This window comes from Trematomus bernacchii, unplaced genomic scaffold (genome assembly GCF_902827165.1).
Source record: "Trematomus bernacchii unplaced genomic scaffold, fTreBer1.1, whole genome shotgun sequence".
Taxonomy (NCBI): domain Eukaryota; kingdom Metazoa; phylum Chordata; class Actinopteri; order Perciformes; family Nototheniidae; genus Trematomus; species Trematomus bernacchii.
In genome coordinates, this window is record NW_022987519.1 from 431,541 (window position 1) to 456,271 (window position 24,731).

The following is a 24,731-nucleotide window of genomic DNA, read 5'->3' on the forward strand; positions in this document are numbered from 1 at the left end:
AAAAACAAAAACTGTTTGAAAGGGGAATAAAATAAGCATACACAAAAAGAACGAATGCTAACTAGGTAACATAAGATAAGAATAAACACGTTTAAATGATTTGTTATTGGTTGTGATCATATTCTAAAGATGTTTGGATTATTGAAAAGTATACAGCTCCCTTTCATCTGAGTGTTGAGAGCTGTTTCCATAAATTCATGTTGTGCTCAAAGTGCTCCAGATTGATGCATTTCACTTCAACATTTAAAAATAATCTTCACGGGGGTGCATGCCCCCCGACCCCCCTAGAGGAGGTGAGGATCCCCCTAGAGGAGGTGAGGACCCCCCTATAGGAGGTGAGGCCCGTCCACCCCCAAATAAAGCAGGTTAAAATAATTAAATTGCATTCATGTTCTTTTAGTAAACACTGCAAACGGGTCCCACAGACCCAAACAGCACACAAAGGTTAAAGGTCAGCATATCATAATGTTAAAATGTGCTAAATATATACACTGCAAAAAAGAAAGAAAAAGAGTAAAAGTAGCCCCAGACTTGTTTTATTTTTTAAAAGTAGCCCTCACCCTAAAAAAGGTTGGTGACCCCTGTTCTATAGCTATTAGTATCATCACTGAGCGATCAGAACTCGCGACAGGGGAAGCAAGCACAGACATCACAACACGTAGCTTTACGGAGCATTCACGGCTAATGAAAGCCACCAGAGTGTATCGCAGCTACCGGTTCCGGGGCATTCTGGCTGCGCATCACTCATTCACCAATGGGTAATGTTTAGATGGATTTTAGGAACTTCCCCTCTATTCTATTGGCTCTAACGGTCAGAAAGAGGTGTCAACCATCAAAATCGAGCAAGGGGGGCCAGAGATATGAAAAATCCACCCAAATGACCCCACAAGTGGTTTATTTTTGCTAAATCTCTCTAAAAAGGTCAAATGTCACTTGTTTTGCATCAATCTTGATACAGGGTACTTATTATATGTTGTACTTTGGATTTCTAAAGCTTTTACTCTACCTTACCATCATCCAAGGGTAGTTTTCACTATAAGTAAAAAATTATTTTTGGACGGACACTATCATTTACATTTTTTTACTATGTTCAATCTGAATTTACTTTAAAATAAAAAAAATCTATATTGATTCTGACTTTTCTACATCCAACTCACAGGTTTATCATTGCTTTGAGAAAAAAGATTATTAATTTACCCTTTTTAGAAGTGAAGTTATTATTATTAGTCATTTGTTCTGGGAATGTCATTTTCGAGCCTCTGACCTGAAAAACAGGCTCAGGGCTTAACGGGTTAATGCACTAAATGCATATTTTGTTAGGCTTTCACATCTACTACAGTGCATAACTCCATTCAAACATGGTACATAAACAGCACCCAACACGGTAAAGACTGTGAAACTTATTTAGATAAGTTATGCTAATTAGCCATATATTGATGACAGTTCAAAACATATAGGCACCTTAGCCAGTTATGTCATAGGATGGACAATGCTTAATAAGCACGGCAACTTGCATGATCTGCGTTTGTCGGTAAAGAATAGGATCGGTTGTTTCTGTGAACGGCTACATTTGTGCGTCTCTTTAAATGTTCCAGCCACAAGGACAGCATTGTGTCATTTGATTTTGTATGATCAAGTGTATGTTTTGCTAAAGGAGATAACAAAGGACAAAGTGTCAAAGTGAAATGTGATGGAGTGGAGACCATGACTAACTCACTCAAACTGGCACCGTCTCAGTTCAGAAGGGCATCCAGTGTAGAAACAAATGTCCCTCCATAACACCACCAGAATACAATCGTAACCTTGCACAGATGGACGTAATGCTCAGTAGCGACTGACTGATCCAAGACATGACATCTTTTTTTAGTGTTGGAAAATGTAATTGGACCGAGAGCGTGACCTGCATCCCCCATAATCTCAGAAGTTACATTTCACAGTGAACAGAACCGAAAACATTTTCTTTCCACAGAAAGTTATTTTGATCGACTTCTCAATTCACTTCCAGAAGCAGTTATATGCAGATATGGGACTTCTTTACTACTTTATGTGAAACTGGGACAGGAAACATGACTCACTCATCTGTGTCTTTGAGTCATTCTGTTGAACCCACAGACTTTAAAGCATCTGGTATTTATACTGTATCATAAGAACAGGACAAGTTTATTTAGGATAATCCTGCTGGCCTGTGAACAATGTGACAGATTTACCAGTGAATGAAGGCTTAGTCTAAATATAAACTGTTGAAGACATCTCTATTTACACACTTCATTCATTCAGGGTTGTCATTTTGGTCCTTCAGGCAGCGGGTGCATGCATTTTCATGTGGTGACAGTGAAACATGCATCAAAATGAAAATAAATCATACTTGTAAATTAGCATCGCAGTTGGTCCTTTGGCAAAAGCCAATGGGATTTTTGAATATTGCGGAAAGTAAGCGCTGTGGCAAACAAACGTTTATGATACTTACACGTTAGGTTCAGCGGGATAATCTCCACATATTAACACCACTTTATGATTTCAAGAGTAAATGCAATCTCCAGAAGTAAAACGCTAATGTTGGGCTATAAAGGAACTACAGCACGGTCACATGACTTCACGTCACCACCGCTAAGCTAAAGGCGGCTAATGTTGGGCTATAAAGGAACTACAGCACGGTCACATGACTTCACATCACCACCGCTAAGCTAAAGGCGGCTAATGTTGGGCTATAAAGGAACTACAGCACGGTCACATGACTTCACGTCACCACCGCTAAGCTAAAGGTGGCTAATGTTGGGCTATAAAGGAACTACAGCACGGTCACATGACTTCACGTCACCACCGCTAAGCTAAAGGCGGCTAATGTTGGGCTATAAAGGAACTGCAGCAAGGTCACATGACTTCACATCACCACCGATAAGCTAAAGGCGGCTAATGTTGGGCTATAAAGGAACTACAGCACGGTCACATGACTTCACATCACCACCGCTAAGCTAAAGGTGGCTAATGTTGGGCTATAAAGGAACTACAGCACGGTCACATGACTTCACGTCACCACCGCTAAGCTAAAGGCGGCTAATGTTGGGCTATAAAGGAACTACAGCAAGGTCACATGACTTCACGTCACCACCGCTAAGCTAAAGGAGGCTAATGTTGGGCGTGATTAGTCGTTTCATTTCGACACTTCTGCTTGTATTAACCACAGACCTTATTTATTTATTTAAAAAACATATTCAGAAAACTATTGACTTCGAGATGAGAGAACCGGGTGTGCTAAAATGCTGACTAATTTCCAGGGTTTTAGGACTAATTCCTGCACTACTCTATCACATTTTAAAGGTTATATCAGGTCACACTGGGTTAATTCCCCGCTGCCTCAAACACTCAGACAGCCTCCGTCCTCTGGAGCCCGATGACATTTATATATATTTATGAGTCGTCATGGAGAAATAGGTATTGACAGGCTGAGCGGCTCGCTGTGTGGCAGCCTGCTTTACACCGGCTGCTTCTGGAGCCTAATGACGTCCCTCGAGGCGCCTCCGCTCGTTTATTGAGGCGACGTCCTGCAAACGCTTCTGAGACGTTCCTCCACGTTCTTGTTCAGTAACGTGCACATTCTGAGAGGAGGTTGCAGTTTGTGGAATTCAGGACTCCCTCAGGACTCTCGCACAGGTGTGCCGTCGTCTTTATGCAAACAGCTGTCACTAAGATTTGTTTGCTTTCTTTGTTTTGATGCTTCCTTTGGGGACCCCTGTAGATGTTCTGATACTGAGTAATTGAGCTGTTGAGTTTAAAAAAAGAAAAGCAATCCCACGCTGAATGTCATGTACTCGTTTTTCATCGTTCCACCTACACCTAACTCTGTTTTGGCAGCAGCTCATTCAAGATCCAGAGGCTGCTTCTCTCGGGAACACCATTGTATTCTCTCAAAGCTAAACTTGGGATTTCAATGGGTGTGATCCACTCTTTACGACGGAAAGAAAAGACATAGGTGTTAAGCAAATCCTCTCTGGCAGCAGATCATACTGTATCTTGGCAGCAGACTCTCAGTTTGCTGTAGCGTCATCATGCCTTCAGTCCTCCATCAAAGGAGCTTTTCATCATTCAGTCCAACAAGTAGTTCGCTCCGAAGATGAATCTGCCTCTTTCCCAGACTGATCAGATGCACTGCCAATAACCTGATTCAAGAGAAGTTGCAGGCAATGAATCCATGAGTTCAAGGCCAAAATAAAACTGTCATTCAACAACATGGCAAGAGTACATTACCAAGCTGTTAGCAGCCTTGGCGGGATGAATAATGGAGAGAAAGCTCAGGGGTAAATAAAAGTATAAAGTTGAACCTGAAGGCGTTTTCAGGCAGAACAGACAGCAAGTGTAAGGCGCAAGTAGACATGGATTAACCTGTTAAGCCCTGAGCCTGTTTTTCAGGTCTCAGCCTAGAAAATGACATTCCCAGAACAAATGACTATAACGTAGGGCTGTGCAATTAATCGTATTTTAATCGCAATTACGATTTTGGCCTGCCACAATTACAAAAACAACATAATCGAAAAAAACGATTATTTTGCTTTGCTAGGTTGTGACATATTTGATCAAATTGATTTGTATTTATCATATTTATATATGTTTAGTAGCTTGTTGAAGTGCGCTCCAAAATATTTGTTGATCTTGTTTATTGGTATTTATTATTTTGATATTATTTATTTAAATGTATCATTTATTTTAGTATTGGTTTTTCAGTTGAATTATACGTTCAGGGTAATCAACAGTTAAAAAGATACTGTTCAAATTATTATTTGTATTTGTTTAAAAGTTCAATAAATGGATGTTTTCAAAGTCAATGAATAATTGTATTTAATAATCGTGATATCAATTATTGACCAAAATAATCTAGATTATGATTTTTGCCATAATCGCACAGCCCTACTATAACCTGTGAGTTGTATGTAGAGAAGTCAGAATCAATATAGATGTTTTTATTTTAAAGTAAATTCAGATTGAACATAGTGAAACAAATTAAATGATAGTGTCCGTCCAAAAAAAAAACATTACTTACAGTGAAAACCACCCTTGAATGATGGGATAGTAGACTAAAAGCTTTAGGAATCCCAACTATAACATAATAAGTACCCTGTATCAAGATTGATGCAAAACAAGTTACATTTGACCTTTTTAGAGAGGTTTAGAAAAAGAAACTCACTTCTGGGTCATTTGGGTGCATTTTCCATATCTCTGGCCCGCTGCAGTCAGCATGTCGTTGTGTCCCTGAGACACTTCACCCCAAATTGCTCCTGTGGGGATTGTCCACAGTATTGAGTATGTAAGTCGCTTTGGATAAAAGCGTCTAACATGTAATGTAATGTAATATTTTTCCATTTTTGGTGCACATGTGGACTGAAAATAAGAATACCTTTGCAAGATACTGAAATACTAAATCCCATGAGTACTCATTTGCACGTTTCCCCCAAAAACTGACTGTATTTCTTCAGATTTTGGAGCTGCTAATGTAAAATTCACATAACATGCAGACATAAACCTTTCTCTTCTCTACTAATTCTCTTGGAGAGTCATTATACTTTTCCGTGCAGTGGAGCGTGAGGGTGTTCTGCATCAGCTCAGTGTGATTCTCTTCATCTTTTTTATTTTTATGTCTTTTACAGGAAGCTTCTCGTTCATGTCGAGTGTACAACTGGAGCTCCAGCAGTGCTGCAGCAATTCTTTTAATCGATTTTTCACTTTAATGTCACGTTATCAGCAGCGATCTATCAACCCCCAAATGAGCAGGATGTAACTCCAAACAAAACATGTTGTTCTTTACTAAATGTTTCCATCGTACGTCTCGTATTCGTAGAAAAGGCCATTATAATCAGTCATTTCAGCCGATGATTTGTGTTATTAATGAGCCCCGTATGTGTCTATTGTTCCTTTGTATTCTCATGAACAGTTAATTGAGAGGAGGTAAAGCTCAAAGGCTGTGCAGATCTCGCTCTGTGAAATTGAAAATGACACCTTTTGTGTTTGCAATCAGTTTTCTTTTCACAGGCGAAACCCTTCAGAGCTCGTGATTGAATTTCTCCCTCTGAGCCGACGCACACTCACCTGTTCAAACCTTTGAATTACCTCGCTGTGTGTCAGTCATCAGACATTATTCCCACCATCTGCAGCTTTAACCTTCAATCTCACGCTGAGTTCGGTTGTTATCCGTCCATTAGCGCTGCACTACTTGGAATATATTACTAATTGTGATTATTGGTTGAGATATTGGTGGGAGATCATTTTTGCATCATTGTTCTCATTATAAATACTTTTGTGGAAAATATTCCAACTACATATTTGTGAATTTTGTTTTTTATAAAAAAATGTTTAGGCAAACATAAAATAATTGAATGTTCGACAACCTATTAGTAGGCCTGTCGCGATAAGCAATTAATTGACTTATCGTACGATAAATACAAATTAACTCGATAACTTTTCTGACCTCGATAAATTGCCGTTTACATAAAGAGGTGACCGGCCACTCTACCGGCCCGGCGCGCTGTGTCTGCCGGCCCGGCGCGCTGTGTTTGCCGGCCTGGCGCGCTGTGAGGGGCGGGGCTCACACACAGCCAGGTCAGGACACTAGGCGTGCAACAGCGTAGCAGCCAAATGAATAATATAGACACAAGCAGGAGACAACGCGTGACTTACTCGAGGGGAATTTGAAGTTAAATGGAATTGGTTGCAAACTCCACATCAACGGTGTGGGAATATTTTGGATTTAAGCCAAATCAACGAGGCGAACCTACGGACTTGAATGAGCCAGTATGTCGCATTGAAAAAAAAAAAGCTAGCGACAAAAGCTAGCAATACGACCAACCTTAAACTGCACCTGAAACACAACCCGACAATGCAAACATGTTGGTGTTCCTTGCTCGAAATCTTTGAAATACAGATTGGGATATGGGCTGTTGAGGCATCTGGGTCTTTGTATGGACAGAGGACTGTACACTTGACTGTTGTTTTAAGGAGGTTTTTTTTGCTTGTGAGACAATGTGTGCTCATATTTATTTATTTATTTATTTATTTATTTATATATATATATAATATTAATTATTATTATATATTATTATAATTTCCGGGAAAATGTATCATCCAACAAAATTAATTATCGTGGCAGGCCTACCTATTAGTAGCATTTGATGTATTCGGGTATAGTGGAAGCAGTTTTAACTATTTTCATTTTTTCATAGTAATTGTTCATGTTTTATAACCTCATCTGTTATACATAAATAGTCCTACAATGCAAAGTGTTCATTAAATCTAGATGTAGGAGAGCAAAAACCAAGCCTCCATTGGACATCTTTGTTTTCTAACTGAACATAGTGACATCACTCTGTAACACTCACACTTCTATTGGCTAGCGCTCCAACACATTGCACGTTATAGGCTAAGGGGGCGGGACATCTCCAAGCGGTTGACCAATCACAACAGAGCCGGAGAGGACTCTTTAAAGTAGAGACACTACGTACTGATATACACCTGAACATCAGCAGGAGAGGACTCTTTAAAGTAGAGACACTACATACTGATATACACCTGAACATCAGCAGGAGAGGACTCTTTAAAGTAGAGACACTACATACTGATAAACACCTGAACATCAGCAGGAGAGGACTCTTTAAAGTAGAGACACTACATACTGATAAACACCTGAACATCAGCAGGAGAGGACTCTTTAAAGTAGAGACACTACATACTGATATACACCTGAACATCAGCAGGAGAGGACTCTTTAAAGTAGAGACACTACATACTGATAAACACCTGAACATCAGCAGGAGAGGACTCTTTAAAGTAGAGACACTACATACTGATATACACCTGAACATCAGCAGGAGAGGACTCTTTAAAGTAGAGACTCTACATACTGATATACACCTGAACATCAGCAGGAGAGGACTCTTTAAAGTAGAGACACTACATACTGATATACACCTGAACATCAGCAGGAGAGGACTCTTTAAAGTAGAGACACTACATACTGATATACACCTGAACATCAGCAGGAGAGGACTCTTTAAAGTAGAGACTCTACATACTGATATACACCTGAACATCAGCAGGAGAGGACTCTTTAAAGTAGAGACTCTACATACTGATATACACCTGAACATCAGCAGGAGAGGACCCCTTATTATTAGTAATGCCATTCCCATCAAGCTGTGTTTTATGTTCTCCTTCCTTCAGTTTATTTCTAAGCAAATCAATCTGCAAGAAAACAAACTGTCAGTCTATTTAGTCAGCTGTTCTTTCCACATCTTTATTTCTCAGCAGTTAACAGCTTTTGAAAGCATCTTGTTGTTTTTGTTCAAGGACGCTCTGACATCAGACAATTCACAGTTTGCTCTTTCACAGAGACCTTTTTGATGAAGCAAATTAAAACCACATTCACGTTTCCCTTCACACTTTGCTGACATTAAGCAGCCGAGCGTTGATGCAGCTGCTCCTGGTGCTTTCTCCTGTTGCAGTGTCCGTGTGGTTTTTTCTTCAAATACGTTTCATTTTCCTCACCTGCTGTGGATCGCCTGAGATTTTGATGTTTGATATACAGAGTCATGAAAACCCTTTTAAAGTGTGTAAAGGAAGCTCATTTGTGTCCTGAGGTGCTGCACACAGTTTTCTTTGAACAGTGTTGGTTTCAGTAGCTGATCTCTGCAGCATGTATTAACTCTTTGATCCCCCCCACCCAGCAAATATAATGATCCCCCGCGGTAACAGGGGATAGTTCACATGCTTTCCATGCAGGGCGTTGTACTCCGTCCATACTGATGAAGGAAGGAAACCTGCTTCAGCACACCATAATAATCACCAAAACTCATTTGGTTCTCATAATCAGAATCAAAATACTTTATTTATCCTGGAGGGAAATTGGTTTTTGTGACATTTGCTCCATTTTAGAATTAAATAAAAAGAAAATATGAATTAAAAAGAAATATAAAATAATATTTACAAAAAGAATAAGAAATAATACAATAAAAAAATATGTGTATATATTGATATGAACACAAGTATAAAATAAATAATATAAATAATAAAATACATGGTTATTTGGCTTGTTCAGTTAATCTGTAAGGTTGTGACATCACACTATTGATTCACCTGGACAGTTGGGTTTGGCGCTGATCTTACAATCTCCTGCAGCTCAGAAAAAATATCACCATACAAATCTACACAGGAAACCTCTTTCTATTATGTTTATCTTCAAAAATATATTTTTAAAGAAACATTAGGTGTACAGGAACAAATACAAATGTAACCGTAAACAATTGTCCCTTCACATTTTGACATTTCTGCTGAATATGTGGAGTATTCCTTGACATTAGTGAGCTTTTTCATTGTTCTTCGCTGTGTTTTTGAGCCTTGCACAGAACCAGGTGAGCTTTGTTCCCCTGCTTCCAGCATTTCGGCTAAACTAAGCTAATCTCCGTACTTACCAAAACACTCCGTCTGTACTGAAACCACTGACAGCTGCTCGTTTCCTTCATGTGTCATCAGAAGGAGAACAGAGAGGACGTGAGAATAAGACGGTTGTCTCTCAGGTTTGTCACGGCTGCTTCTCCCCCACAGCGCCTCTGCTTTACGCTGATAAAGACAACACACACATACTGCACACACACTCAGGCCTTCACACTCCTCAACATAGAACTGGAAGAAGCAGCTTCCCGCATTGGCGTAGTTGTCGTGAACAACTTGTACAGTTCCAGATTTGTCCCCTTTTTATATTCCCCTCTTTCTGCCAGTTGTTGTCCTTGTGTGTTTTTTTTTAGGGGAAGCTTACCTGAAACCTATGATTTTTATTCTGACTATTCTGTGCTTACACTTCTTCCGTAAAAGGGTCCTTTTGGGATGTTTACCTACCTTACCTATTTATAATTAAGTTAATTATTAATGTGTAGATGACCAGTTACTCATATTGTGAGATTCGCATAGCTAGGTACCAAATCCGGTGTTAGCGCTCTGTTGGCGCCGTCATTTCCTCCGTTTTTTGTATTAAAAGAGCATTGTTATACATTGTTTGATATAGCGCCGTTATATACCTAAGGTTTAATAGCAAAACAAACATTTTTCATTTACTTATTACACAGGCCACAGTTGCCAAAATAATATTGAATAATACCAATGTGTGAAATCCGGACATTTGTGACAGTGCTTGTTTTTTCTCTTAGTAGATTGTGAATGTTTAAAAATACCTTGTTTGTGAAAACCTTCTCTACGTGCTGGATTAAGGATAGTAACTTCCTTGCATTATGTCACAACGATATATTAATACATACATAATATATATTCATACATTTCTCATTTGTTTGAAGGAAAGGTAGAGAAGCGTCTGAAACTCCGAAATAGCGGTGAATTGTAGTTCCTCTGTGCATAGAAATAATGTTAATAGAAACACGTCTTCCTGTCTCTTCTGACATGCCTATCATTACTGTCCTTATCTTTGAGCACGGAGTCACAGACTGTCATTATGTTGCTGACAAATGCATTCAACAAATTGCCATTGTCTGCACAAAAACCATAAAGAAATCCCATCTTCAGAGCGCCTCTCTGATCCCCTCTCAGTGTGCGGCCATTCGCTGTCATTTCCTTCTTCTTCTTTGATAGCTGCTCTCACTTTCCCATCACACTTGAATTCTAGTTGAATCAATGTCACTGAGCCGGAGTTACATCAGGAATCACATCCAAGGAACAGTACTATCCAGACTGCTGGAAAGAAAGGAGATCGACTCCATCTGGCAATAGATGGATTCAGTTGTTTTGTATTACTTTACTTTCTGCATGTCAAAATGGACATCTTATTTTGTAACGTGTGAGGAAAGTGACTAAGAACCCTCTTTGGATGTGCATGTCAGCTTTAATAGCTTAGATTACTGGTATAGATACAAACAAAACACAACTCTATAGTTAGCTAAGTTAAGTGACCTTTTGAGTCTTGTTACTGCTGGTTTAGCATACAGTACAGTACAGTTGTGAAACTAGAGCCCTCTGTGTCTTTATGAACGGTGTTAGGGAATCATTTGCTTAGGTATTCAACCTTCGACCCAGTTCATCAAGTTCTCCTCTCACTGTCTCCTTTCCCACGGCATAGTTCTACGGCCTTGGGAATTGATGCTATCTCTCTTGAGGAGCAGCTTGGGCGCATTGTTGTTGCCAGTCTATGACAGAGCACAAGCCGCCATGAGGTAGTTCACTGTTCAGGGACGAAGGTTCCCTGGCGCACGTTCTTTTCTATGGACGAGAGCTCTAGTTAGATTCAGGGTCCATATTGCTTTAGTCTCGCTGATGAAGAATGTTGATTATTACACTCTGAACTAGTTCAAACCTGCGTCTTTAGGAACGGAAGTCAAATCACTTTCCATACATCTACGCTGAAGTTGATTCACACCAGTTTGCTTCAGTTTCAGACAGACTGTACTCTACTAGCCTTAATATCAGATGGTTATACAACAACAGATGAAACCCTCTCCAAAGCTGTTTTTCTTTTTTGAGAAATACATTTCAAACATTTTATTATTAGTTTTATGGCAAAGTTTCCTTTGAAATACTAACAGACCCCTCGTACTTTTACATATTGTACTAGAATGTTCAATGATAGGAGTGAAATTCCTCCATTAAAGCAGAACATAAACATCCGAGTTGTGCAGCTTGTCTATCATCTGGTCTCTTCCTCGCTCTCTGCGGTCTTCTCTTCATGCAGTCAGAATGATTCCTATCAATAGATATATAATTGAAAAGACCCTTGGTGCTTCCTTCCTAGCCACTTAATAAACCCAGTCAATAACATGTGCACAGATCCTAGGTGGAGAGCTACCCTTAACAGGTGTGTCGGATATTATTAACTGACTCAGGGTCAGCAGTAGTATCAGAGGCAGCAGTCACTCATTACCAGAGTTGGGTGTAACGCGTTAATAAGTTACTGTAATAATATTACTTTTGTCGGTAACGGAGTAGTGTAACGCGTTACTTTTATAATTCAGTAATCACACTACAGTTACTAACATTGCCCCGACACGCGTTACTTCGTTACTTTTATAAAATCAGTCATAATCACACTGACAGACAAGAGGGGTTTCCGCCGCAGGTTTATATGTACGTAATCTGCGCGACTTGCGCGTCCACATCTCCGCGTGCAGTGCTGCATAAACATGGCAGAGTCAGTGATAACTTTCGAGGGGTGGAGGTATGCCCATTATTTTGAGTTCGTCCGAAGAATAGACAGGAATGTGACGGTGAGGTGCAAACTGTGTCCAGGCCAGAAGCTGTTATCCACTGCTGTAAACACCACGTCAAACCTCAACAAACACCTGCAAAGAACACATGCTAAGGTGAAGCTAATAGCTAAGGACCCCCGAACCCAGAGTGAGGATGTTGTGAGTCGCCGCCGCCGACTCCGAAGCAGCAACAATTAGAATTTGGAGGACCGGTAACCAAAGCAGAGATGGACAGGCTTGTAGCATCCTTCATAGTAGAGGTAATGTTGCCCATTTGCACAGTGGAATCACCATCGCATCGTTCAGAGATATACTGCGCAAAATACAGATATCAGGAGACAGAGGACAGCCATAGTCAGAGCTATCTGGATCAGTCTTATGCGACAATGGAAACTGAACTAAAGAGAACATTTGAAACTTTAGCAGTCTGCGTGATCTGCCTGCAGGGAGGGGCGGGCCGGCCCTGAGAGTAAAGTAACGAGTAAAGTAACGAGTAAAGTAACGAGTTACTTTATGTAGAGAGTAACGAAGTAGTGTAATATATTACTTTTTTTTTTAGTAACGACCCCATCTCTGCTCATTACACTAATTATTTCCCAGAACAATCAGAAAGTAAAAATGGCTACCAGACGTAACTGTCAACGCAGAACCGTGGACTGCTTCTGACAAACGTTAAGAGAACTGTAGTCGGGTTTATCCATAACCAACTCAATTAGAATTGATCCAGATCCAGACCTCACTCTGGCACACTCTCCATTCAAAAAGAAGATCTGACGTTGTAAATATTAGTCTTTTAATATTGTATAACCCAACTTCTTCAATCATCTTGTTCCTCAAACTTTCAGTAAAGATTTGTTTCACGTCCGTACTTGTAGTAAGATCAAATCCACACGTAGCTGCGCTCTGAGGACACGGAAGCATCTCAAATAAATGCAGCAGCAAATGCCTTGGAGCCGAGTATCTTTCTGTGTTCTGGAGGGTTATGAACTGTCAGGATTGTCCTCGGCATCTCGTCAGCCGTCACTGGAACGTATTTCTCTGTTGATGAGGTGCTTTGAATCGCATTGTGCTTCCACGGCTGCAGCTCTCTCATCTAATAAAAGACTTCAACTCTTCCTGCGCTGCGATCATCAATTGATTCAAACGGCCTCAGCGGACGAGGCTCCGCTTCTATTTATATCCTTTCCACTGGTGAAGTCACAGCCGTCATTTCCCTTCTCCCCAGTCCAGTCTCTTCAATCTCATCCTCCCCACTCTGCACTACGGATACCAACCCCTCCCCCCTCCCTCCTCTCTCGTTGCCTGCTGCGACCCAGAGGAGAGCTTCACTGCCTCAGAGCTCGATCCAGCGGCAGGCATTAGAAAGAACAGTCTTCTGATGGACTCCAACACTCGTAACACTGCTGCTTCTTCATCTTGCTGAGTCACAATGCCTGTGTTCACCACTTTAATGTGTTCATGTTTCTATTGGCCCTCTGCTCTAGGCTGTGTGACAGTAAATGCAACTGTTCAACAAGCGTTTAGCAGCCAGATCGAGCAAAACTGCCAGTGAGCCTTGATGAAAGCACCATCGCTGTTCCCCCACTTCTGCCTTGAAAAGACTCTATTATTCAGTTCATCACTTTTAAGAAAAATGAAGCGTATACCTAGATTTTACCATTTATATTTAAAAATGCTAGTGGACTAAACGGCGGATAAACTGTGGCGCGCTTCAGATGAGGAGGTGAGGCCCCCTCATAACTGCATGAACCCGTGTGGCACAATGCAACTCAGACTGGCTTACCTGTACGTCAATCAAGTGGCAAAAGCCATAGTAAGGATGGATGATAGGCTAACTTTAAAAAAATATATATATATTTTATTTTCTTCTTTTTTTTTCAATGCCATGCGATCTACCCACACTACCTTTGCGATCGACGTATTGGGCACCCCTGCTACAGACCATCTTGTCATTGGATCCATAGTGTTCTCTCTTCCTTCCCCCTTATTTCTTGCACCTTGGCTCAGACCAAGCCCATCTTCAAACTTTACTTTCATTTCAACCTCAACTACACATCTGTAGAGTTGTGTGACTGCATCTTCCACGATAGCGTTGGTACCGCAGCGACGATATCTGGCGAGGTTCTCAAAATGACTTCTGAAACATTACTAGCTTTGCGGTCAGGGCTAATGTTATATTCACTGTTGTTAACTTTGCTTTCCTGCTGGATTGACTCGGTTTGAATGAAACGGTTTAAGCATCCTGTCTAAATATGGACAATGAAGCCTTACGGACCGTCCACACAGCAGCGTTAAAAAATCTTGGAACGCTTCTGCCCATTCACTTTGAATGGGGTGACGTCACTTTGCCTCACTTTTCGCCGAACTGCATTGTGGGCAGCAGAGCGGAGATTTTCAGGAATTTCAGGATTCAAAGTTGAGCAATGTTCAACTTTTGAAGCTGAGGTGGAAGCGTCAGCCAATCAAATCCCGTGTATGCAAATCTGACAGTTCAAGCGCTAGCCAATCAAACCGCGTGTATGCTGGGAGTGACATACCGCAGGTCATTTCCTCATATTCCAAAACATGGAGGAGAAATTAGCGGTAGGGAATCACCCGGTGCTTTATGACCAGTCCCTATTTACCTACCGGGATATAAACCGGAGGAGCCAGGCATGGAGGGAGGTGGCAGAGACAGTGGTAGGTTTTCGCCTGTTTGGGGAGTTTATATCCAGTTTACTTCGGGCTTTTTTGCTTCGTATGTCGGGGGCGGGAGATTCATGTGATTGGTTGTTGGTGCCTTGCTCGCAAAAAATCCCCAAGCTTCAGATACGCCCACCTCCAAGATTTTTTTAACGCTGCTGTGTGGACGGGCCGTTATCGGTCTCATCTGAAGCACGTTTGTGTTAATCAACATGTCATTCAGTGCAGAACAGTAATCCTGGTTATTAAACTGTGGATCATGGAGGCTAACATCCAACAATGAGAGGGAAACGGCTGAGAAAGCAGCGCTGCTTCCTTCCTCTGATACCGAGCAACAGATTCCTGGATGTGACCCAGGAATCACAAACTGAATAAAGAGGGCTGGTCACTGTTGGTGCAGTCACATGGTCACATTCAGCATCTGCCATTGTTGGTTCAGGTGGAGGAAGAAACAGTGAAACCTGCTGTTCACAAACAGATTCAGGAGAAGTCTTACAGATGCAATGAGTACTAGAAAGTAAGTAAAGAAACAATAAAAAAGCCACACTTTAAGAGTAAAGCATGAGGGTTCTGACTTTTAGAAAAGCATACTTTGTACAATGTACTGCACCATTTTGTGTCAAAATACTCTTGGAGACACACATCGTTCACTGTCACTGTCATTATCCTCAAACCAGCAAATAAGCTCAAATATTGTACCTTTCGTCAAGCCTGAGGCACACACTTCTTTTTGTTGCCACGACAGACATTGACAGAAACCCTCTGCACACTCTTGGTATTAAAACTGTGTTGTGTGTGTGGGGGGTTTGTGTGTGTGTGTGTGTGTGTGTGTGTGTGTGTGTGCTGTTGTGCAGGTTGGTGTGGGTCAGGTTTAATGACTCTGACAGTTTGTGTCCCAGCTGGGAGCTTCAGGACTAAAGTTTGATGATTCCTGACAGTTTGGAATAAGAGAAGCAGCCGTGAATTTATTCTTCTCACCTCGCTGTGGTGAAATCTCATTCTGAGACGCAGAGATATTCTGTGTCTACAGGAAATGAGGCATCGAGCGATAAATCTTCAGGAGGAAAGCAGTAATGATGTATTGCCCTGCAAGGGGAAGGCAGGTAATGGAACAGAAAGACCAGACTGAAGCTTTCAGTTTCAGAGATGCAAAAATACATCTTAATCCAAAAGCAGCTGCTTCAGACCCCCTGAATGGTGTGAGAAACTCTGTTTACGTACAAATCCATGATATCAGTGAACAAACAAAATAACTTTGTGTCAAGTAAATATTTCTTAGGTTCGAAGATAACAATGTATTCCAAGATGAATGACTCTGTTCTGGATTGGCAATATGCTCATGAAACTATTTATAATTGTTACTACTGTAGGGCTGCACAATTAATTGCAATTTTATCGATATCTAAATCACTGGGAGCATAATATTTGTTTAAAAAATCTAATTTGGAATAATTATTTTGCAGCTGCAGAGATATCGTTTCCAAAATGACAGACTGCTTTCAGATTTTTCAGTCATTGTTAAGAAAAAAATAGTCATAGATGAAAATATTCGGTTAACGCGACACTGCCTCCGGGCGACGTTTGGGTCTACCTCAACTCTAAAAGTGGAGGTGCTGTGGACGACACACACACACACACACACACACACACGTAATTATGGGATATATTTCTTCTTTCATAGCAATTTTCCTTCATTCTTTCTTGCCGTGAAATGGGTCTTAAATTCTATTCAAAGTGGTCGTAAAAAGTCTTACATTTGAGTTGGTGAAACCTGCAGGAACCCTGTTAAATATAATGTACTTTTCCAGAAATGTGAGACTTATGAGGCAATAATATTCATTTTCAACATCGTGAACCAAATCGCATTTCAATACGACGAAGGCACAAAATAATCGCAATTGGATAATTCCCGCAGATGGAACGGTCCTCATTTCTCCATGCATCTAGATGCAAGGTGAAACAGTTCATATCCAGCACCGTGTCTCAGCATCTTTTTTCAGCATCTTCAAGTATTCTTTTTTAATGTTGACATTTTGTCTTGAGGGTGGAGTGAGCACGGTAAAAATAATTCATTCTTTGGACAGAACAGCAAGAGCTGGTAGAAATCTAAAGTTCAGCCTGAATGTGCTGGAGGAAAAGTCAGGGGTCGCCTAAATCATTAGCACTCATCCATCTGACGGAGTATTCGGAGCAGACTGGATGGGAATCGGAGCCACCCATAGACCATCTAATGTCTCCACATGTCTTCCTTTGTCAGTTAGATTTGAAGGTCAGCGAGACCCTGGAAACTGAATCATTTATATATTAATATAACGACAGATGTGGGATGGTGAAGGAATCAGATATTTGAGTTTCTGCAGGGTGTAATGAAGGAATCTGACTGAATGCTCCTCTAACACAGGGGTCTCCAACCTTTTTTAGGATGAGAGATACTTTCAAAAAATAAAACGAGCCGTGAGCTACTTTTATTCCTTTTTTTATTTTATTTAGCAGATTTTAAATCAAATCAAATCAAGTTTTATTTATATAGCACATTTTTAAAACGATTTTTGGTCGAGCCAAAGTGCTGTACATATAATAATTACCTTACAGTAAGGACACTTTACAGCAAATACAACAGCACAGTTTGTGCAGAATATCAGTATGAGAAAACGTGTTAGACCCTCACATCGTACAAGGAAAAACCCACAGTTTAATATGCTTACCTTTAACCCTTGTGAGCTGTTTTGGGTCTTTTCCTGCCTTTCTACAAATATATTAGTTAGGACTATGGTGTTAACAAATCCAAGAAGATGTGTATGTGTGTAATGCCTGGCAAACGTATCTAGTATCCTCTCCATGGGCTTTATTTGGAGGTGGAAGATTAGTTTTTAAATGTTGAAGTTAAAAGCATCAATCTGGTGCACTTTGAGCACAAGATGAAGAGATGTATGGACACAGCTCTCATCACTCATGAAACAGAGCTGTATACATTTCAATAATCCAAACATCTTTAGAATATGATCACAACCAATAACTAATCATTTAAACTCCTCTCTCTTATCTTATGTTACCTAGTTAGCATTCTTTCTTTTTATTTATGCATATTTTACTAATCACTCCCCTCCTAAACGGTATTTTTTAAATTTAATATATTTATTTTCTCTCTCTCTCTCTCTGTCTCTCGCTCACACACACAAAATGCGCTCGTGACACACACACACACACACACACACACACACACACACACACACACACACACACACACACACACACACACACAGGCTGTGTGCTCCACCGTGGCGAAGACGACTTGCGTTAAAAAAAAAGAATAAACATATTTGTAAAGTGGGGGGACACAAACGGGATTTCGAAAAGTAGGGGGGACATGTCCCCCCTGTCCCCAGTGGAAATTACACCATGCGCATGTGTGTGCGTCAAGTGCAATAAATATATATGCAAGTTGCAACACACACACAGTAAAACTCTGGCCCTCATGTGCTGTACAGGATGGCACGGCTAGGCTGTTCAATGGGGCTGATGTGTGTGTAGATTCTGCCAGAAGGAAAGGTCAGACTCCTTATGAAGCGGTGAGCTGCCGCTCCACGTTGCTTTTCTTCCCGACTGCAACGCTGGTCCCACAAATCAAGCAAGAACGTGATTGGTCGATGTGGGGGCTGGGGGGAGGAGGGGTGTTGGATAGATATAGAGTTGTAGTAAGTAGATAGAGTTCGCTATGATTGAGGTTTCGTTTATGGGTAGGGTAGATTCTTTTCATTTGATTTCCTTTTTTTTGTGTGTATTTTTTACATTTTGGATTTGCTTGGCGAGCTACTTATTGAGGGTAGGTCGCGATCGACATGTTGGAGACCCCTGCTCTAATATGACTAGATTCATAGCTCCACTGACCTGAGACTTCCCCTGAACTGACATCATTTTAAACTCAGGTTGTGAGAAGCTTTAACCACACACACTAATGTGTGTTATGGGAAGTGGGTCAGGTGTGTGTGCAGATAATGAGCAGCCAGACGGTCAGCTGGTGTTGTTTATAAAGGGAGGGGAGGAAGTGTTTGTCTTCGGGGACGGACTGATATCTGTGTACAAGAGATAAGTGTTAACATTCAGATGTCATGAGGACAGTTTTAGGCTCAGGAATGGTGAAAGTTTGAGTGGTGCAGGTTGGACATAACTTAGTGGAAGTTAGCATCTTTGCAAACGCTCCCTCTGCAAAAAGCCATTGGGATTTTTCTTGTGGATTAATTACATTTAAAAAAATGATCTCTGTCAAACAAACATTTATGATACTGACACGTTTTGTTCAGAAGGATAATCTCCACATATTAACACCACTTTATGATTTCTGAAGTAAAAAGCTAACGTTATAGCTAGGCTATAAAGGCATGACTTCACGTCACCACCGCTAAGCTAATGGCGGCTAATGTTGGGCGTGATGACGTTTCATTGTTTAGACTCCATTTACTTGTGGGGTATTTACTGACTTCATTTATGTCGTAGAACAAACTTATATCAGCATAACCAAAAATACGTTAAAAAAACCATTGACTTCCAGACGAGGGACCCGGAAGTGCTAAAATGCTGACTCATTTCCAGGATTTAGGACTCATTCCTACACCATTCTATCAAATATAGAATTTGGAAACCCCTCCAGGCAGCAGGGATGACTGAGATTCATTCTGTGGTTTAAGTGTTTCTTTTTGTAAACGTGCTGGGGTTTGAACCGGTGACATTTCAGATGCAGGCTGTAAAAACTCTGGTACTTTCAGAGCAATCAACACCTATCACTGCATGATACCTGTAAAAGGTTCAATTACAGGCTGAGGTTGGTTTATTTTCAGCAGAGAAATGTAACACGGCAGCTTTCGTATCGTTGCCCGTGGAGTCTGTAAAACAGCTCTCATTGGCAAATCAATTTATTCATTTTAAAAGTTAGTTTTTGAATGATTTCACACATCTAATGTCAGGGAGGCTGGTTGTTTTCTGTCTGATAATACACTTTCCTTTTTCACTTCTCTTTTAGTAAACAATTCTTACTTAGAATATCATTTACATTTCTGTTGAAGAGAGGAACAGATTAACAGTCCAAGCAGCAGTGAGGACACCTTTTCCAGAATGAGTTACACGTGGTTATCCAGAGTGAGGAAAACACAGATGCATCAATACATATATTCCTTTATGGTAGACATGCCTTGTTTTTTTTAATGTGTGTCAAAGTATAACTAAGTGATGAATAAGATGTGTACATGTGTCAGTTTTTGACTTTTGTGGTGTGGCTCCTGTAAGTCGAATCTGTGGGCTTACATACTCCTTCATCACGCCCCTTCTATAGATGGATTTATGGTTAAAAAAAAGTTATTTTGCTGCAAAGAAAACCAGTGGATGCTTGATTTTGCTTCCTTTTGGTCAAGTTTGCATTCATACCTCTAGAGTCGGTTTGATTTCCGGTTTGAAAGGTCCTGTCTGAGCTTAAAGCTGTTTGATTTGAATTAAAACCTCCTGACCTGTTGTATATGAGATGAATGGTTCTGCCCAATCGAAAAAGTGTTGACTTACTGTATCTGTGTGCATCCTTAGTTTGTATTCAGCTGGAAGGTGTTTCCTTTTTTAGTTACAGTATGGTATCTGTAATGTTCTAAACATCACCTTCAAACTAAATGCAATCCAGTTTGTGATTTCATTTTCCTTCTAAAACAAATAAGTTCACAAGAATTCCTTGCCATATCATGTTTTCTTTTTTATTAAAGAGCTTCTCCATAACCACAGAACAGAAGACCTACATTTTGTATTGAGTTTTCTGCAGATATTTCTCCCCAGAGGATGAACCAGAATGATTTTGGAGACCCTCTGACCTTTACGTCTGGGACAACTGTCAGGAAGTATATTGATCACATTCCTGCTCCCCAGAGGATGAACCCTTTTCACTCAGACCTTAATGCATGTCACTCCCAAGGGTCAGACACTGAATGTGCGGCAAGCTTTGACAATGATAGGGTAACTGATACAGAGAATTATTCATCACAACCCTATAGAGTGCTGCAGGAAGATCGGGTTTTTGTGGGCAAACCTTAAAGGTCCCACATCATGGCCATTTCTACTGATCATAATTCCATTGTTGAGGTCTACTAGAATAGATTTACATTGTTCAATGTTCCAAACTCACATTGGTTTCTCATACAGCATCTCTGTATAGTATGTGTATTCACTCTCTGTCCTAAACGGCTTGTTGGAGCTCCTGCCCCCCCCCCTCCCTATGAGCCCACTGTGCTCTGATTGGACAGCTCGCCCACTCTGTTCTGATGAGTCCACCACCGTTACAGCGGAACATCAGTGATCATTATTTGTTGGACACAGTGTAAGCGCACCACAGTTTCGCCGCTGCGAGGCTCCACTCCCGCCGAACTTTGAGAGAGTGTGTGTGTGTCCACGGATTGGTCCAATGGGTCCATTTGGGTATGGTCACGTCACTGTACCCAGGAAGAGAAAGATACATCTCCAACGAGGCGTTCTGGGGCAGCATAGACAGGTAAGGGCAGTGGTGGCGAAGTCCATAGGGACTTGGCTTGGCAACTGGAAGGTCACCAGTTCAAGTCCCGGAAAGACCAAGTGCTACCGAGGTGTCCCTGAGCAAGGCACCGTTCCCTACACTGCTCCCCGGGCGCCGTACATTATGGCAGCCCACTCCTCCTAACACTAGGATGGGTCAAATGCAGAGGAACAATTTCGTTACATAGTACCTGTACTGTGAAATGACAAAAATAGCAATTTATTTATTTATTTATTATTTTCTGTGTTAGAGTTTTACTCGCTACAGGGTGTACTTTGAGGGTTTGTGACTCTGCAGACCGTTTACATGCAGAAGCTACATAACACACAAGGGGACGGGTAGTAACCAGAAAAGCATGACATGGGACCTTAGAGTTAGCATCGCACTGGTTCCCTTGATAAGAAGTGGATTTGGTTTGGAAAAGTGTATGATACTTGGACGCTTTGTTTAGCATGATAACCTTAAAAAACGAACACCCCTTTTATGATTTTTTAGGCAAAAGTCGAGAAGACTATAAATAAACCTTTGTTATAATTCACGTCACGATCGCTAAGCAAAAGGAAGACTATTGTTGGCGTGATGACGTTTTGTTGTCTTAGTTATAGTTCATATCCAGTATTTCATCTTGTCTGCTACTGCCTTTTTTAAAGACTATAAAAGCTTCAAAATTCACCAGTTGGATTTTTTACTGACTTGTTTTGTCTCGAGAAACAGACCAACATATTAGTCTAAACTTTGGTTGGTCAAAAACATAATTTCAGGCAAACGAAAAATTATTAAAATAGCCATTGACTTTGACATGAGGGAATCAGAAGTGCTTTAATGCAACTTTATTTTAAGGGTTTATGAAATAAGAAACCAGAATTGGACGTACAAGACCTTCTTATCTTTCAACCTCCGAGGCTGATGAAATTGTTTCAAATGTGGGGGAACCACATCTTAAACCTGCAGCCGTCACACACACAATACACACTTACTGTTTCTGATCCTGGCAACATGACATGTTGGAGATACAAGTTTTTACCTGACGTGTGTGTGTGTGTGTGTGTGTGTGTGTGTGTGTGTGTGTGTGTGTGTGTGTGTGTGTGTGTGTGTGTGTGTGTGTGTGTGTGTGTGTGTGTGTGTGTGTGTGTGTGTGTGTGTGTGTGTGTGTGTGTGTGTGTGTGTGTGTGTGTGTGTGTGTGTGTGTGTGTGTGTGTGTGTGTGTGTGTTGTGTGTGTGTGTGTGTGTGTGTGTGTGTGTGTGTGTGTGTGTGTGTGTGTGTGTGTGTGTGTGTGTGTGTGTGTGTGTGTGTGTGTGTGTGTGTGTGTGTGTGTGTGTGTGTGTGTGTGTGTGTGTGTGTGTGTGTGTGTGTGTGTGTGCATAAACAGGGCGAGACATATCGGTCAGGTGTCTCAGAGTCATGGAGAGAGGGCAATGTGTGTGTTCTGCATCCACACACACCTACACACACAGACCCACACAGCCTTCTCTGTGGTCATTGATCTGCCATCATGAGGTTCCTGCTGCCTCCCAAATCAGCCGCTAACTGTCCTCGCTAACCTATCATGTCCTCTCCCGAGAGGAAGGAACTCAAATTAAAGCCTTAAGCATAAACAAACGTTAATGTGCACTACATAAGCACACCCCAACACACACCTGCTGAAAGCAATCACCTCCCCTCCTTCGTCTCCCTGGGACAGAGGAGCAGCAGGTCAGATTCAGCTGGAAAGGATGTTAAACTCCTCGTAGAGGCTCTACTTAACCTGCCCCCTCACAAACATGCCAATACATTCAGGAACAACTGGCTTTTTCAGACATACATTGTTATTTTAATATTTAATACTACATGACATTGTTAATGTAAAAAACGGCTATTTCATGATGTACCTCAGCCCCTTCTCACGCTGGCAACTTTCAGCTCGGTGTAAAGTCCCTTTTCATGGATAACTTGCTCTGTAGAAAGAAGAAGATTCAACTTATTGTCATCACGTAGTACAGGTTCTATGTAACGAAACGGTTTCTCTGCATTTGACCCATCCTAGTGTTAGGAGCAGTGGGCTGCCATTATGTACGGCGCCCGGGGAGCAGTGTAGGGAACGGTGCCTTGCTCACGGACACCTCAGTAGCACTTGGTCTTTCCGGGACTTGAACTGGTGACCTTCCAGTTGTCAAGCCAAGTCTTGACTTCGACACCACCGCCCTTAAAAAAAGAAAAGTCCAGCCAGCCCTCCTCTAAAGTCCGGTCTAGCCCACTTTGGATTGTGCCAGTGAGAAAACGTTCTTGGCCCCAGGCTAACAGATCCCTTAGCTTCGTGACTGTGCAATGTGAAAAGCCCTTTTTACACGTTAAATCCTGCTGTAACAGTTCCTGAGTTACTAGAATACTTCCTGGACACTAGGAAAGGTTTTCCTCAATTAACTTTATATTGAATTCACCATTTACTGATAGCAGGAATGTAGACTTTGTTGTGTCTCTTCACATCAGATCAATGTTGTCAGTTGGACGTGTTGCTGTTAGATTTTGTTCAGATTGTTTTCACGATGATGGACAGTTTGACAGTTTATCTAGCATCGCCTGTCTTATCTGCTCAAATCATATCATAGTGGAGAGGCATCACTCAATGCCCAGATGTTTTGTTTTCCATAACGGATACTGATAACGTCACCGCTTTTAGGATTTTAGCTGAACTCTCAATCTTTATGACCCTTCAAAAACTTTTCAATTTCATCATTGAGCTTGTTGTTCTTACAGTTCGATCTTTGTTTTTTCAATCATACATTCAAGTTTCTTCTTGGAGTTCTAACTCAGCCAATATTTGAACCAATGAGTGATTGCCTGAGAATCATCACGTTTCTTTGTTGTCTTTAGTTTCCGGGTTAGGGTGAGGACGTTTATTTGTCTAATTTAGATGCTCAATGCTGAGTCATTAACGGGTTTAGAACTCATTCCTGCACCACTCCACATGGTCTTAGGATTTCAACCAAAATGTGGGAGTAGTTCTGGTGTTGCAAAATCAATGTCAGTCAGGACGTGACCCTGATGATACACTGCCCACTTTGTCTGAGAGCTTTTAGTGTCTCTGAGAAATAAAACCGCATTTCTGACGGAGACCATCCCTGAGAGTCAACGCTCCCTAAACGTTTGAACAGGTTGACCGCTGAGCTCAGAGTGGTTTTACCCGGCAGGAAACCTCTCCAACAGCGGCAATTTGCCACATCCCTAAAGGGCAAGTTACACCTCCACCTGGATGTTTTCTGTCGCTGACGGAGCACAAGTGCGCCTCGTCGTGCTTATAAAC

At 41.2% G+C, this 24,731-nt stretch overlaps 1 protein-coding gene across 1 annotated transcript in view; it reads left to right on the forward strand.

The window, feature by feature from the left end:
- cadps2 (Ca++-dependent secretion activator 2) overlaps positions 1 to 24,731 on the forward strand; it is a 216,586-nt gene that overhangs the window by 15,003 nt on the left and 176,852 nt on the right.